General features: G+C 46.9%; 1 protein-coding gene across 2 annotated transcripts in view; it reads left to right on the forward strand.

Annotated features, from left to right (window-relative positions):
* The window catches only part of SH3BP5 (SH3 domain binding protein 5), a 163320-nt gene that overhangs the window by 134573 nt on the left and 16514 nt on the right, over positions 1–12233 (forward strand). The gene's annotated exons all lie outside the window — the stretch shown is intronic.

A 12233-nucleotide genomic window follows, 5' to 3' on the forward strand; every position in this document is an offset into this window, starting at 1 on the left:
GGCTGTGGTTTGGTTTTGGATTTCTAAGGCTGGTGGGGTTGAGAGGCCACTCGGAGTTAGGGAAGCAGCTCCTTCCTGAGCTGGAATTCACCTGTTAGTGGATGACAGACTTGTCTGTGGGATGGAGGCTGACATGATGGCCTCAGTGCCGGGCACTGAGGGAGGGAGGCAGGCAGCACAAGCTTTACCTGGGAAGAGGTGGCTGGGGTGCTCCAAAGGGAAAGGATGTACGGAATTTGCTGTGTGAGTGATCAGGAATCCCAGTGCTGTAGAGAAATGGTAGAGATTAAATGTCTGAGCTGTGCAAAAGAGTGGTACCTGAAATGATGAAGCGTGAGGTCTGCGGGTTGTACCTGATGGCCTCATCTGTGTATGTCTTTCTTCCCTTTCTGTTCTCTGTGGACCTGCTCTAGACCTGAACCCCTTCTTCCCTCCAGCTCTTTCTTCCTTTTTTTATTGTCGTTACGAAACACATCACTAAATCAGGGAAACCACGTTGATGTGACATCAGTCCTCTTGTGAAATGTGGAGTTCCCATTGCTGTGTTCCCAAGGGGCGTTCTCAGTATATTAAACTCCCTTTCTACATGGTACATGGCTGGCTGTGGGGTCAGGCACCCAGCTGAAGAGGAAATAAGCCAAGCAAAGGAATCTGACATCAGTGATTTTATTGAGGGTGAGGGGTCACTTCCTGGACTTCCACCAGGGAATCCATTGGGCTCTGTAAACTTTTATTTCTAAAGTAGGATGCACTTTGGGTTAAGTAAAGAAAATGTTGTGCCACGCTCAAAATCTGATGGAGTGCCCCTTGTACTCTTACCATGTTTGCACAGTTGTGATTGAAGCCCTGGGAGCAGCACGTATGAGTTGCTACCCTGTGTTCAGGGATGTAATGCTCAGTGTTCCACTGCTGGCAGACAGAGCTTGTGCTTGGTGTGTTCTGTTTCCTCCACCAGAATACTCGAAACCTGAAAGCTGTATTTGAAGTCTTATATTATGGTTCTGTTGCGTTTTCCTTCAGACCAAGGTTGTGATGAAGCCCAAGAAGCAGGGAGCTCAGTGAGACTTACATGGGTCAATCAGCTGGGGTTTGCCTGGAAGATTTCTTAGTGGTGTCATTGATTTGCTTGAAGTTTAAGACCTCAGTTTGACATTTGTTTTCTGGCTCTGTCATCTGGTTTGAGCAGTGTGATATTGGAGTGTCTCAGAGTAGCTGTCCTTAAACTGCTGAGGAGATAACAGATGTTGCCTGGTCGAATTTGGAAAGCTAAGCCAAGGAGGAAAGCTCCTCAGTGCGTTTCTCTTCCCATCAACCCTGCTAATGCAAGCTAGTAAGTCAGTGTGACTGGCAGGTTTCTACCCTCTTAATCCTGAGCAGCTGGAAATCTGTCCCTTGTTTGCAAAACCCAACAGCTGCTACTTCACAGATGACCTGAAAAAAGCCCTTTACCTGATTCATATTTAGGGCTCTGTTACTTGTATGTCCTGCAAACTAGGCAGCATCAGTAGCAAAACCATCTGCAAATACCCAGTACTTGGCACCTTTGGACAGTAGGAACTAATTTTCATCCACTTGGTCATTGAAATACATGTGTCAATAAATTCTGTGCATATACATCCCCCTCTAAAAGTTAGACTACCTGTGTCTGTGCCTTCCGTGCCTCAGGTCTGCTTATTTTGGGTTGGTATTTGTACATTCTACGTTTTCTTTTTATGTGAGCTCTGTTCCGTTGATGAATGATGAGTTTGTATGAGCTAGTGATGCAAAAACTCTAATTGGTCTTCTCATCGTTAGCGGCAGACGTGCCTTGGAGGGCTCTATGATGTAAATTTGTTAGCTGTGCACTGTAAATTAGAGGTTCTCCCCTCTTCTGTCCAGAAGCAGAAGAAAATACAGTTTTTGTCTAAGAGTTTTGAAGAATTTATCTAAAAGAGAGGAGGAAAAAAAATCACTCTTTTTTTGGTGTCTCTTTCTCCCATCTTCTCCAACCCCACAGAGCATCCGTCGGTTCTTAGCTATTCTGGCTGGCATCAGTAGGAGGCCAGCTAACTGTCCAACCTCCTCTCCATTAGTTGTCAAGAATGCAATGACCTAATTATTTTGCCTACCTGTCAAGAATGCTTTTCCTTGTTCTTCTTCTGTTGTGAAACAGAAGTAGGTCTGGGATATTGGAATACTGGAGTAAATTGTTGTAGAAATGCCCTCCGTCCTTTGGAGTAACAAGGAGGGAAAGGAAAGTTTGGGGTTTTTCTGATAGATGTCAGGTGATTTAGGCAGGAAGAACAGATACAGGTGATCTGGCTGCTATGCTTAGTCACAGATGCAATGGCAGATGCTGGAACTGGTGAGAAGGTGTAAGCAGTTCTCAAAGGGTGCCGAGATGTGAAAACAGAGATTCCTTTTCCCACTGTTGTCGTCTGTTTGGTTAACATCAACTTGTATCCTCTTCAGTTTGGAAAAACCCAAGAGGTTTAGATTGTGTGTTCCTTTGCACAGCTGTTTCCAAAAGGTGAATCTACAGCCTTTAAAACCCCAGTCATCTAAAGGAAGGATTACTTTGCTTTGTTCTCTCTTGTTTCCCCTCCCAGTCTTTGCTGGCCACTAGTAAAGACTATTTAAAGAGACTTTAAGCCACAGAGAGGATCATCTGTTAAAAACAGTAGCTGGCATTTGAGCCCAGGTGACTTGAGGTCAGGGCAGTATCCCATATACCTGTTTTGTGTGGCAATTGCTCAGGGATGCCTGCTTGAAGGCTTGTAACTTTGGGGAAGCTGTTAGGCCACCCCAGTCTTTATGTTGTACAGTGGTCTAAATAGGTGGGAGTTTGTTATGAAGTGATAAATGCTTAAGGTGGAGGCTGCCACCAAAAGAAATCTGATATGAATGGTGGTTACTGCCTTCTGGGTGTGTTTCATTGTGACTTCTAGTAAAACGGCATGATTTTATGTCTGTCCTTGCTGGAAAAGGTTATCTGAAGAGTCCAATTCCTCTATAGCATGTATGGGAATGGCTCTGCATCGACTCGGTTTCTGTTAGAAACATCTCTCTTAACTGCAGCAAACTTGTCGTTCTACTGTTAGAAACTACATGGAACTGCCAGGATGTGGAAGCAATGCCTGGCATTTTAGCTGTGTCTGATCCTGATGCTTGGTGGCTTGTGTTTTGTTTCACTTGGTAAAGGGTGCTAATGGCTTCTTAAGGGAGGATTTTATTGCTGTGAAGTGGAATTGAAGTTTTGCCCCTGCTGCTACCTAGACTCTTTCCTTCAAGGAATGGACCTAGCCCTTCATTTGTCCAGGACACCACCCACAGCTCTTTCCCTTAAGTGAATCAAGCCTGTTATTCACATGTGCTGTGGAGTCATGTAATTCCATTAGGGAAAAACATGCAGGGTTAAGAGATGAATTAGGTTCAACAGGTCCCTTGGGAAAAGGACTGTCTCGGAAGCGGCTGTGAGCATGCAGTCAGGTAGCCTGGGCCCTTTCTCCAGAGCACATCCCTGCTCCCGAGCACAGGATGGGTGTGAGGCTTTCTGGGAACTGGGAGAACACGTCCAGAGCAGCCCATCGCCCAGATGAAACTCCTACCCACACACACCTTGTCTTAGCTTATGGCAGCATGCACGCTCGCACAAGACGTGCGTTCAAAACCAGGCTGCCAGTTCCCTTGCCAAGATCCCTCTGGCATCTTCTACTTCCAAGCATTCACTGCTTTGGCGGCAGTAAGGTGAGACAACAATCTGGTGTTTCTCCTGAACGTATCTGTTGCATCCGTACGTGCCAAACATTCATTATCTTGGGTAAATAGCGAAATCCACTTGGGCAGGCAGTGTACATCTTGCAGGGTGTATTTGTGGGAGCTTGTTCCTTCCTTCTGTACTTGATTTCAGCAAAGGAGGCTGCTGCCAGGTGCAGATGAGCATGTAGAGCCTCTGCAAACCTAGAAACCGGCTGTAAACCCTGGACTGGGTCCCTGCCTAAGCTCTCAGAATGCAGGTGCATGTTTGGGGGAGGATTGGTTTGATGGTTTTCTCTCTTAGATTTTACATTGGAGAGAAAAACCTGGACTGCGTGGAGACCTCAGAGTGTTTGAAGGGGGCTACAAGCATGCTGGAGAGGGACCCTTCATCAGGGACTGTAGTGATAGGACAAGGGGTGATGGGTTCAGACTGAAACAGGGCAAGTTCAGGTTAGATCTAAGGCAGAAGCTCTTCCCTGTGAGGGTGCTGAGGCGCTGGCACAGGGTGCCCAGAGAAGCTGTGGCTGCCCCATCCCTGGCAGTGTTAAGGCCAGGTTGGACACAGGGGCTTGGAGCAAGCTGCTCTAGTGGAAGGTGTCCCTGCCCGTGGCAGGGGGTTGGAACTGGATGAGCTTTAAGGTCCCTTCAACCAAACCAGTCTGGGATTCTGTGATCTCTTCTTCTAGAAGGCATCAGCTTTATAATTGTGGCCACAAACAAATGCACAGCTAACAAGCCGGTGGCAGTGATCACCTAAGAAGGCTGTGTCTGCGTGGTGTTAGGATATACAGTTTGTCATATTCTGATGCCATAGACTTGTTAATTAGTATGAGTAACTCCAAGTAGACCAGCATCTTACAACAACCTCATGAAAAGTGAGGGAGGACCTAAAGGCTTGGCGTAGTATCTCCCATACAATCTCTTTGCCCAAATGAGCATCATCTCCCTACTCCTCTGATGCAAGGAGCTCGATCAGTTAAAACCAGTAAGGAGTCCAGTAGGTTTGAAATGCCTGGAGGCCACGATTGGCCCAGAGATCATATTCTTGCCCTTGTTTCACAAGATCCTAATGTAAAGCCTAGATGGGAGCCAACAGAGAAGGGATGGCAGCTGGTGGTTTGGTCCAGTCCAGGATTCATCCTAACAGCATGTAAGGCAATTGTATGTTTAGGTATTTTCTCCCTCATTTCCTTAGGTAGCCCCTAAAGAAGGGAGGTGGCATTATCTTTGAGGAGACAGGCTGTCTGTATGCTGGTAACAGAAGCAGCTAAGGAAGTGAGCTGCTGGTTGTGCCCTGAACATGGCTTGTGATCCTCTCTCAAGGGAGTTCCATGTATCACCTAACTTTAGCGCAGAGCTCGATGTCTCTCAACATGCTTTGTAGGTCTGCTCTTATTTCTTAGGCCTTTTTATAGACTATAGGTTTAGCAGGAAAATGAAGCAGAGCCAGGAGTGAGGTCAGTTCTGTGACACTGAAGCTGTTAGGAGAGATGGGGTGGATGCATGGATGGGCCCAAAACCACCCAGCATGAGAACAAGACACTTAATCAAGTGACATCAGAGACCAAGTGACATCTGGCTGTTGTATTAGCAAAATTTAACCCATGTGCCTTTTTACAGCTTCTCAATGAACTGCTTGAAGAAGGAAACACAAGGGTGTTTCAGGCTTGAGAGCTGTATTTTCCTGCCAATAACGCAAACAGTCATCACAGATTAATATATAGCTCACAAAGCTTCATAGAGCTGCCAAAATGAGGCTTTGGATTTTATACTTGTTTATGAAAGCCTGTACGTGGCCTAGAGCAAGGAGGGGTTTCAGGTTGGGTTTTATTTGCTGCCTCTCGGTTCTAGTTTGGCTTGGAGATTTTAGTCTGCAGAGAGAAGGGAAAGGGAGGTCATGGGACTTCAACAGCAAACAAAACTGCTACCTCCACAGCTGCACCACTTGTCTGATCATTGCAGAAAGGAAGTGCATGGAATCCAGCAGAGCATTCAGCGTCACAGCTAAGTTTTTGCAGCTGCGTTCTTTGGGTTTTGAGGAACGGCAAGACAAGATGTTGGTGTTTGATGGAAATGCTGCTTGGGCAGCACCTCTGTACCCAGCCACCTGGTTGAAGTGGAGCTGTCACCATTGCTGGGTTGCATCACCTATGGCTTTGCTGAGTCTTGAAAACCTCCAGGGATGGGGATTTGTAATGCGGGTCACACTGCTGTCCTGGTAAGAAAGACTTTTAATGGGCAATCTGAACATCCAAGCTGCTGCCTGTGGCTGTTGCTTCACGTTACACCATCCAATAGTTATTTGACTTCTTTGCAGTTCCCCTTCAATTTTTAGCTGGCAGTTAATTAGCTTTGAGTACTCCTCAGTCTCTTCCTTGGTAGAGTAAAAGGGTCCACATCCCTGGCACTCTTTGTAGGCCACTGGACCCTGCCTTGACATCCCTTTTGCATCGGAGGGCTGGGACGTGCAGTATTCACTGTGCAGCCTCACCAGCACCCAGATGGAAGGAATGATTCCTTCCCATGACTGGCCAGCCGTGGCCCTCGTAATGTAGCCTAGGACATGGTTTGTCTTACTCACAGGAGTTCGCTTTTCAGCTTTCTCAGCCTGAGATGTAACATGCAGGGCTGATCGTCCCATCTGTGCTGACCATGGGTTTATTCCATCCCAGGTACAAGACTCTACGCTATTCCCTGTTGAGCCCTGTGGGGTTTCTCTTGGCGCAGTCGAGCTTCACAGAGTCCATCTGGGTTGAGGTTCTACGTTTTCCTTTTCAGTCATCTCCTCTAACTTAGCATCATCCCCAGATTTGCTGGGGGTGTAGCTGTGCTGGTATCAAGATTGTTGTTCGGATGCTGAGCACCACGAGCTCTTGTGTTGATGTCCAGGCTGCTGCTCTTGTTACTGGCTACCAGCTGCATTGGTAATGAAGAAAACTGGAGCCAAACCAGCAGCCTTCAGCAGCTAGCTACTGTCAGTGCTGCAGCGAGCACTTAACTGCCTTCACCTTGTAGTCTTCTGACTTACTGACTCCACTGCAGTGGTGGGCAAGAGAAGTCTGCCTTGGTCAATGAGTTGTGATCCTGCTGTCCTCATCCCTGCCATAAGCTAGTTCAGGATGCTGCAGTGCAGTCACTGTGATCAGGGTAATCCCCGCAGACAGGCAGTGCTACAGCAGCTCTGGTGGGTGACTGATGGAGGAAAGCTCCTGTTTTGAAACAGGCTTCATGTTGTACTTTGCACAGCAAATTAACCGTGGGATGTTGTTGAAAGAATGAGAGGGGGCCAGAATGGAAACATCTGAAACTTGCTTCCTTCTGAAGAGTGGGACTGGGAGCACAGTTAATCATTGCGTGTATGGTAGTGCGCAAGTATGTGTTTGCTGCTAGCAATTAAACTATTGTTTTAAAGGCTACCGAGTGGGAGAGACATTGGTTTCACAGTGACAAAACAAGTGCCTTTTAGAGCAAAAGCCTTGGGTCAGCACGTGGGGTGCCAGTGCCTTGTTCTGAGCAGCAGCTGTGTGTTTCCATCATGCTTCAGCTTACAGTGAGTTTAGAAACGGAGATTATTCATGCCTTCTCTTGGTAGTAATGCAGAGGTGCATGCACAGGATGAGGTAGGCTCACCTGGGTAGATGAGAAGCCAGTTGTATTAATACTTGAAAATAGTTGTTCTTTGCTTGTTGTGTTAATAATGCCCTTCTCATGAATTCATCAACAGGCCCTGGTCCCCTGGTGAGGGAGGCTGCCTGAGGGGTGAAATTCAGTAGCAGGCTTGGCCCCACAACACGTACCCTCTGCTTCTATTTCTGGCAGCCTGGCTTGGCTCTTAGGTGTGTGCATGTGCTCACAGGTCAGAGCCCGTATCGGAGGCTGAGCAGTGCCCACCAGGGTATATTAGGTGTCAGCTAACCTGCTCTAGCTGTGTTGCACTGTGGTTTCTTGTGTCAGTGACATTGTGCAGCCCCATATAACCGGGTAGGCAAACACAAAAATCAGAGGTAAATGAAATGAAGAAGAGAAGTCTTGGTTGATGTTAATAGAGAAGGTTCAAGCTCTGTATGGTAGGGTGAGAAAAATCCTCTATTATGTCAGCTGGGCAAGGGCTCTGACCACAAAGGGGGATTGGGGCAATAAAAGCTACGTGGACTAAACAGAAAGTTGTATTCTGCAATTGGAGAGTACAGGGTTTTGTGCTTCGGAAGTCGACAAGCAGATGTGGCTGTGCAGGCCTGAAAACCTCTGTTTGCTGCTGCCAGCTGCAGAAGGATGACCATGCTTTTTAAAGCGCCTGGTTTGTTCTCATCACTATCTTTAGTTAATAACACAGCCAGCTGCTGTGCCCTGCTCCCTTCTGTGCAAAGCCCTGGGTAGCCAAAGCAGAGGATTGCCCATGAGGGCGCAGCTTTTATCTCCCCAAAAGGTATTTGTCGGGGCTGAGCTCCTTGCAGTAATACATTGATAGCCTGCCAGTACCCCTTTAATTTGACTTCATTGTTCAAAGTTGACCTGTTTTATACTGCAGTGCCCCCTCTGCTGCTTTGGGAGCTGGCTGGGAAGTCTGGGGCCGTGAGTATCAGAGCCAGATGAGCTGGTGAGAGCACAGGGTGGATAGTGGCAAAGAGACAGCTCTTGGCCATGAGGAGAGGTGGAGAGGAGGGGACTGAGTGGGCAGAGCAGGACTTGGGCATGCTGTGTGTGGTAGGGAAGTGATTTACTGGTGTGGGAGACTTGTTTGGAGCAGGTTGCTTGTAGAGTGCTGGGCTGTGGAGGACGGATGAGCGCAGTGGCAAAGGGAGTTGGTGCGCTGTGTAGATGGCATGCGTTAGAGGCTGCTGTCATGGTGGGATTCTCCTCAGCTGAGATCTCTGTGGCTGCTTAATTGCATTTCTCAAGGCATCCCATTGGATGTTTTACAGTAGTCGGGGGTCTGCAGTCATGAAGACGTTCAGTTGAGCTCCCTGGCAAAAAGCACTGGTGATGAGGCACAGTTGGCTCCTGGTCACCGTGGCACTGGGAGCAGGAGCACAGGTTCCCCGGTTCTCCAGGTGTCAAGGCTTCATCATTTGCAATAAGGGGCTTCAGTGCCCTGGCTCCTTCTGATGTTTTTGAAAGAGATGCTCACTTCTCTATCAGGTGGACTCCATCAAGCACCTGTGAATGATACGGCTGGCAGGCAGAAAGCCAGCATCCCACTTGCCTCCAGCCTCCATCGGGGACTTTTATCATCATCATCATCATCTAGTACATTTTCCTTTGTGCTACTGCAGGCTCAAACCTCTCTCAACTCCAACACCAGTTTGTGCTTGAAAGCAACATAACCTAGTTTTCAGCTTGTTTGAGTTTCGAATTCTGCTCTTTTGAGAGAAACAGCCACTGTCTAAAGTGATGAAGTTCATATACAGTGTCAGGAGGTTGGATGGAGATGTGGGCTCCTGCTGCTCGTTATGGTTTTAAAAGCACACGAAGAACACAGCTACTCCCTCTTCCATCAAACTGAGTGATCTGCAGGCTTGAGAAGGAGAGTGGGAGAGCAGCCTGTCCGTGATGGTGCAGAACAACTTGTACATGCTGGAGGAGGTTTTAAATGAAGGCTAATTACTGAGTAACTGTACCAGCTAAAAAGTGTTTGTGTATCCCTTTCCACATTGGCAAAGCCACAAACCCGTTGATGATTCTCTAATGACTGATGTGTCATTCTTTACCTTGGCATTTGGCTTTTTTCTTTCCCAGGCTTTCAGTAAGTTGCTTAAAAGACTGTAGACTGACCCCAGCTAACTGTTGAAGCTAAATTGCTATTTGGACTAACTCCCTTAAACTGAAAAGCACTTTGTGTTCCAAAAGAGTGCTTCCAAGCTGCCATTGCAGAGTAGCATTCAACAAATAGAGCTGGGAGAGAATATTTAACTGTGGTTTTGGTTTAGTTTTCCATTTGCTCCCGCAGCTACGAGGCGTGAAGCTGAATGTGACCAGTTATGGCCCCTACCTGTTAACAGCTTCATCTCTCAATGTCCTACAGGTGCAAGTAGAAATCGAGCACAACTGTCAATTTAGCTTCTGGTTTTCTTACCATGAGGAGCATTTTCCTCCTGTGCAGACAGTTGTGCTTTAGAGGCTCCATCAGATGAGCTACCAGTACTGCAAGCTACCCCTAAACGTTGTTTTCCATGAGGATTTAGTAACTCTGTTCCTAATGCTCTGAAGGCTTTTTGCTGGCTTAGATGTTGATCCCTGACCCAGTATCTGTGCCAACAGAAACTTGCAAGTACTGATGCAGTTACGGTGAGAAAACTGTGCTTCTGCTGTGCTCACATTGCCCCTGGGACCTGGTTTTACTGGAGTTTCAAAAGCTCTTACTTGCTGGTGCGGTTCTGCCTTGGCTGAGAATGGTTTTGCCGGGCTGTTTCCGTGTGTCCCTGAGTTGGTTCTTGCATGGGCAGGGCTCATCCTGCAGCGGAGCAGCCATGGAGCTGAAGCCTTCACTGGGGCAAGGCATCATTGCCTGGAAGTCATTGGGACTTGGCTGCACATCATAGGGCCTTTCTTGAGTAGTGGCCCTGCTCTTCCAGCATCCCCAGCACTGTTCTGCAGTACTTGGTGCTGGCTCTTACTGGAGCCTTGGGTTTTACTTCTGAGAATCCCATCTCAAACTATTTTGATGGAAAACTTTGTGTGTGTACTTGCATTGGATCCCTTTACTAGCATAGGTCAGAGTTACTGGGAGGTAAAAAAGAAGCTGTGAATTTTCAGAGGATTCAGCAGAGGTGGTTTTGGTGACTAAGATTTAGGCTTCTTGCTGTGTCCAGTGTCGGAAGCTTAGGTTGAGCCTTGTTTCAGGGCCCTCAGATGGGTTTCCTGGGCTTGGTGGGTTCCGTGGTTTAATTAGTGTTAAATTAAAGTATTCTTTAGCCAGGCTTATTCTGTACTTATAAAATGTGTTAATACATTTGGAACAGGGGGTTTTCCCTTAGACTTTCTAAGGGACCATGTTAATGATGAATTAACATCATTGATCATTGTGAATGATGCAGGATGCTGTTCACCCACTCATACTGGCCCAAAGCTCAGTGCTGCTTTGGGATGTGCAAAATCCACGCTTCAATGCCCTGGCTCTTCATGAAGGCTTTCAGCAGGGTAGCATGGTGGGAGCTGCCTGAAAGCAGCAAAGGGCATGGTTAGGAAGTGCATCAAGGAACTTGGCTGGGAGGAAGTTGCTGCACTGATTGTGATGGCTTTGATTTCCCTCCCTAGCTAGTAGCTGAAGGACCCCTGACACTTAACTTCTATTTTTGACACGGTCACTCTGGGGTGAAGTACCTCTGTGTGATAGGAGGAAGGAAGTAAGAAGAGCCTCCTGCTACTTCAGGAGCCAGTGAGGGAACCTTAGTGTGCTTTATTTCCTTTTGAGACTTGTGTTTAACTTAGGAGCCTATCTCCCTTTCACACAGCAGGGATTTTTAGCCACTTCTGAAATAGCCACCATTTGTTCACACTAAAACCTCTTCCTTTATTCATAAGACTTGATCTTGCTCAGTTTAGTATTCTGTATGGCAGAGTCCTTTACCCTGTTTCAGCCTAAGATGACTCCTCTGTATATCATGACCTGAAAGTTTTATTCATTATCCTGTTCTGCCAGCCAAAGGCATTTCCCATAGGTATAAACTGGGTAATTCCAGTTTATTTAAAAAGAAAAAAAATCACTGAAACTGTCTTCACAGTGCTGGATGTTCCGTTAAGTGAAGCTCACACTTGAAGGGTGCTGTTTCACTGCAAAATAGCTCCAAAATCCTCCTTTGAATAGGCATTTCTGAGATATATAATGTAGGAAAGTTTGGGTGAAGACTTTACTTTTGAGTTAAACAAGGTATTTGTGCATCAGCCTCAACAGGGCAGTAAAGTGCTGGTAGTGTTGAGAGAAGCAAAATGAATACAGATGTGAAACCTGCATGTTTGAAAGCCTGAATGTTCAAATTGCTACTCATTCAGTGAGAGCTATAAAAAGAGAAGGCCTTTTTGTCTGATCCACTGACCAACCAAAGCCCAGCCAACACCAGTGATTTGTTTATGGATATTCTTTGTCTCTTTCTTGTAGAGTCACCTATTTTGAGCACTTCAGACTTGTCACTGGTACTGCGGTGCAGCACTGCTGAACTCAGTGATGCCTCTTGTCACCGTGGTACTACTGAAGCCTGCAGTATGACTGGCTTTAGTTCTGCTTTATGGGCTACTCTCCCTTTTGGTGCTGCTGCTGCCTTAAGGGACCCTGGAGGTGCTCTCAGCTGTGAAAAATGGATGTGGCTTCAGCCTCCAAAATGGGATGTGGGCATTTTAGGGTTGTGAGAGCTGTGTTAAAACCTTCAGGAGAGGTAAATGCAGTGTCTTGGAGACTTTTGGTTTGGCCTGGAATAAAAGGGATCACAGTTCATTGAGTCTAAACTGTGCTTGCTTTGCTGGGAAGGTCAGGTGTTGTTTTGGACAAGTCTGATCTCGCA

Source organism: Pezoporus wallicus, unplaced genomic scaffold (genome assembly GCF_028554395.1).
Source record: "Pezoporus wallicus isolate ANWC-B61680 ecotype Strahan unplaced genomic scaffold, APGP_CSIRO_Pwel_v1 scaffold_11491, whole genome shotgun sequence".
NCBI classification, from domain to species: Eukaryota; Metazoa; Chordata; class Aves; order Psittaciformes; family Psittacidae; genus Pezoporus; species Pezoporus wallicus.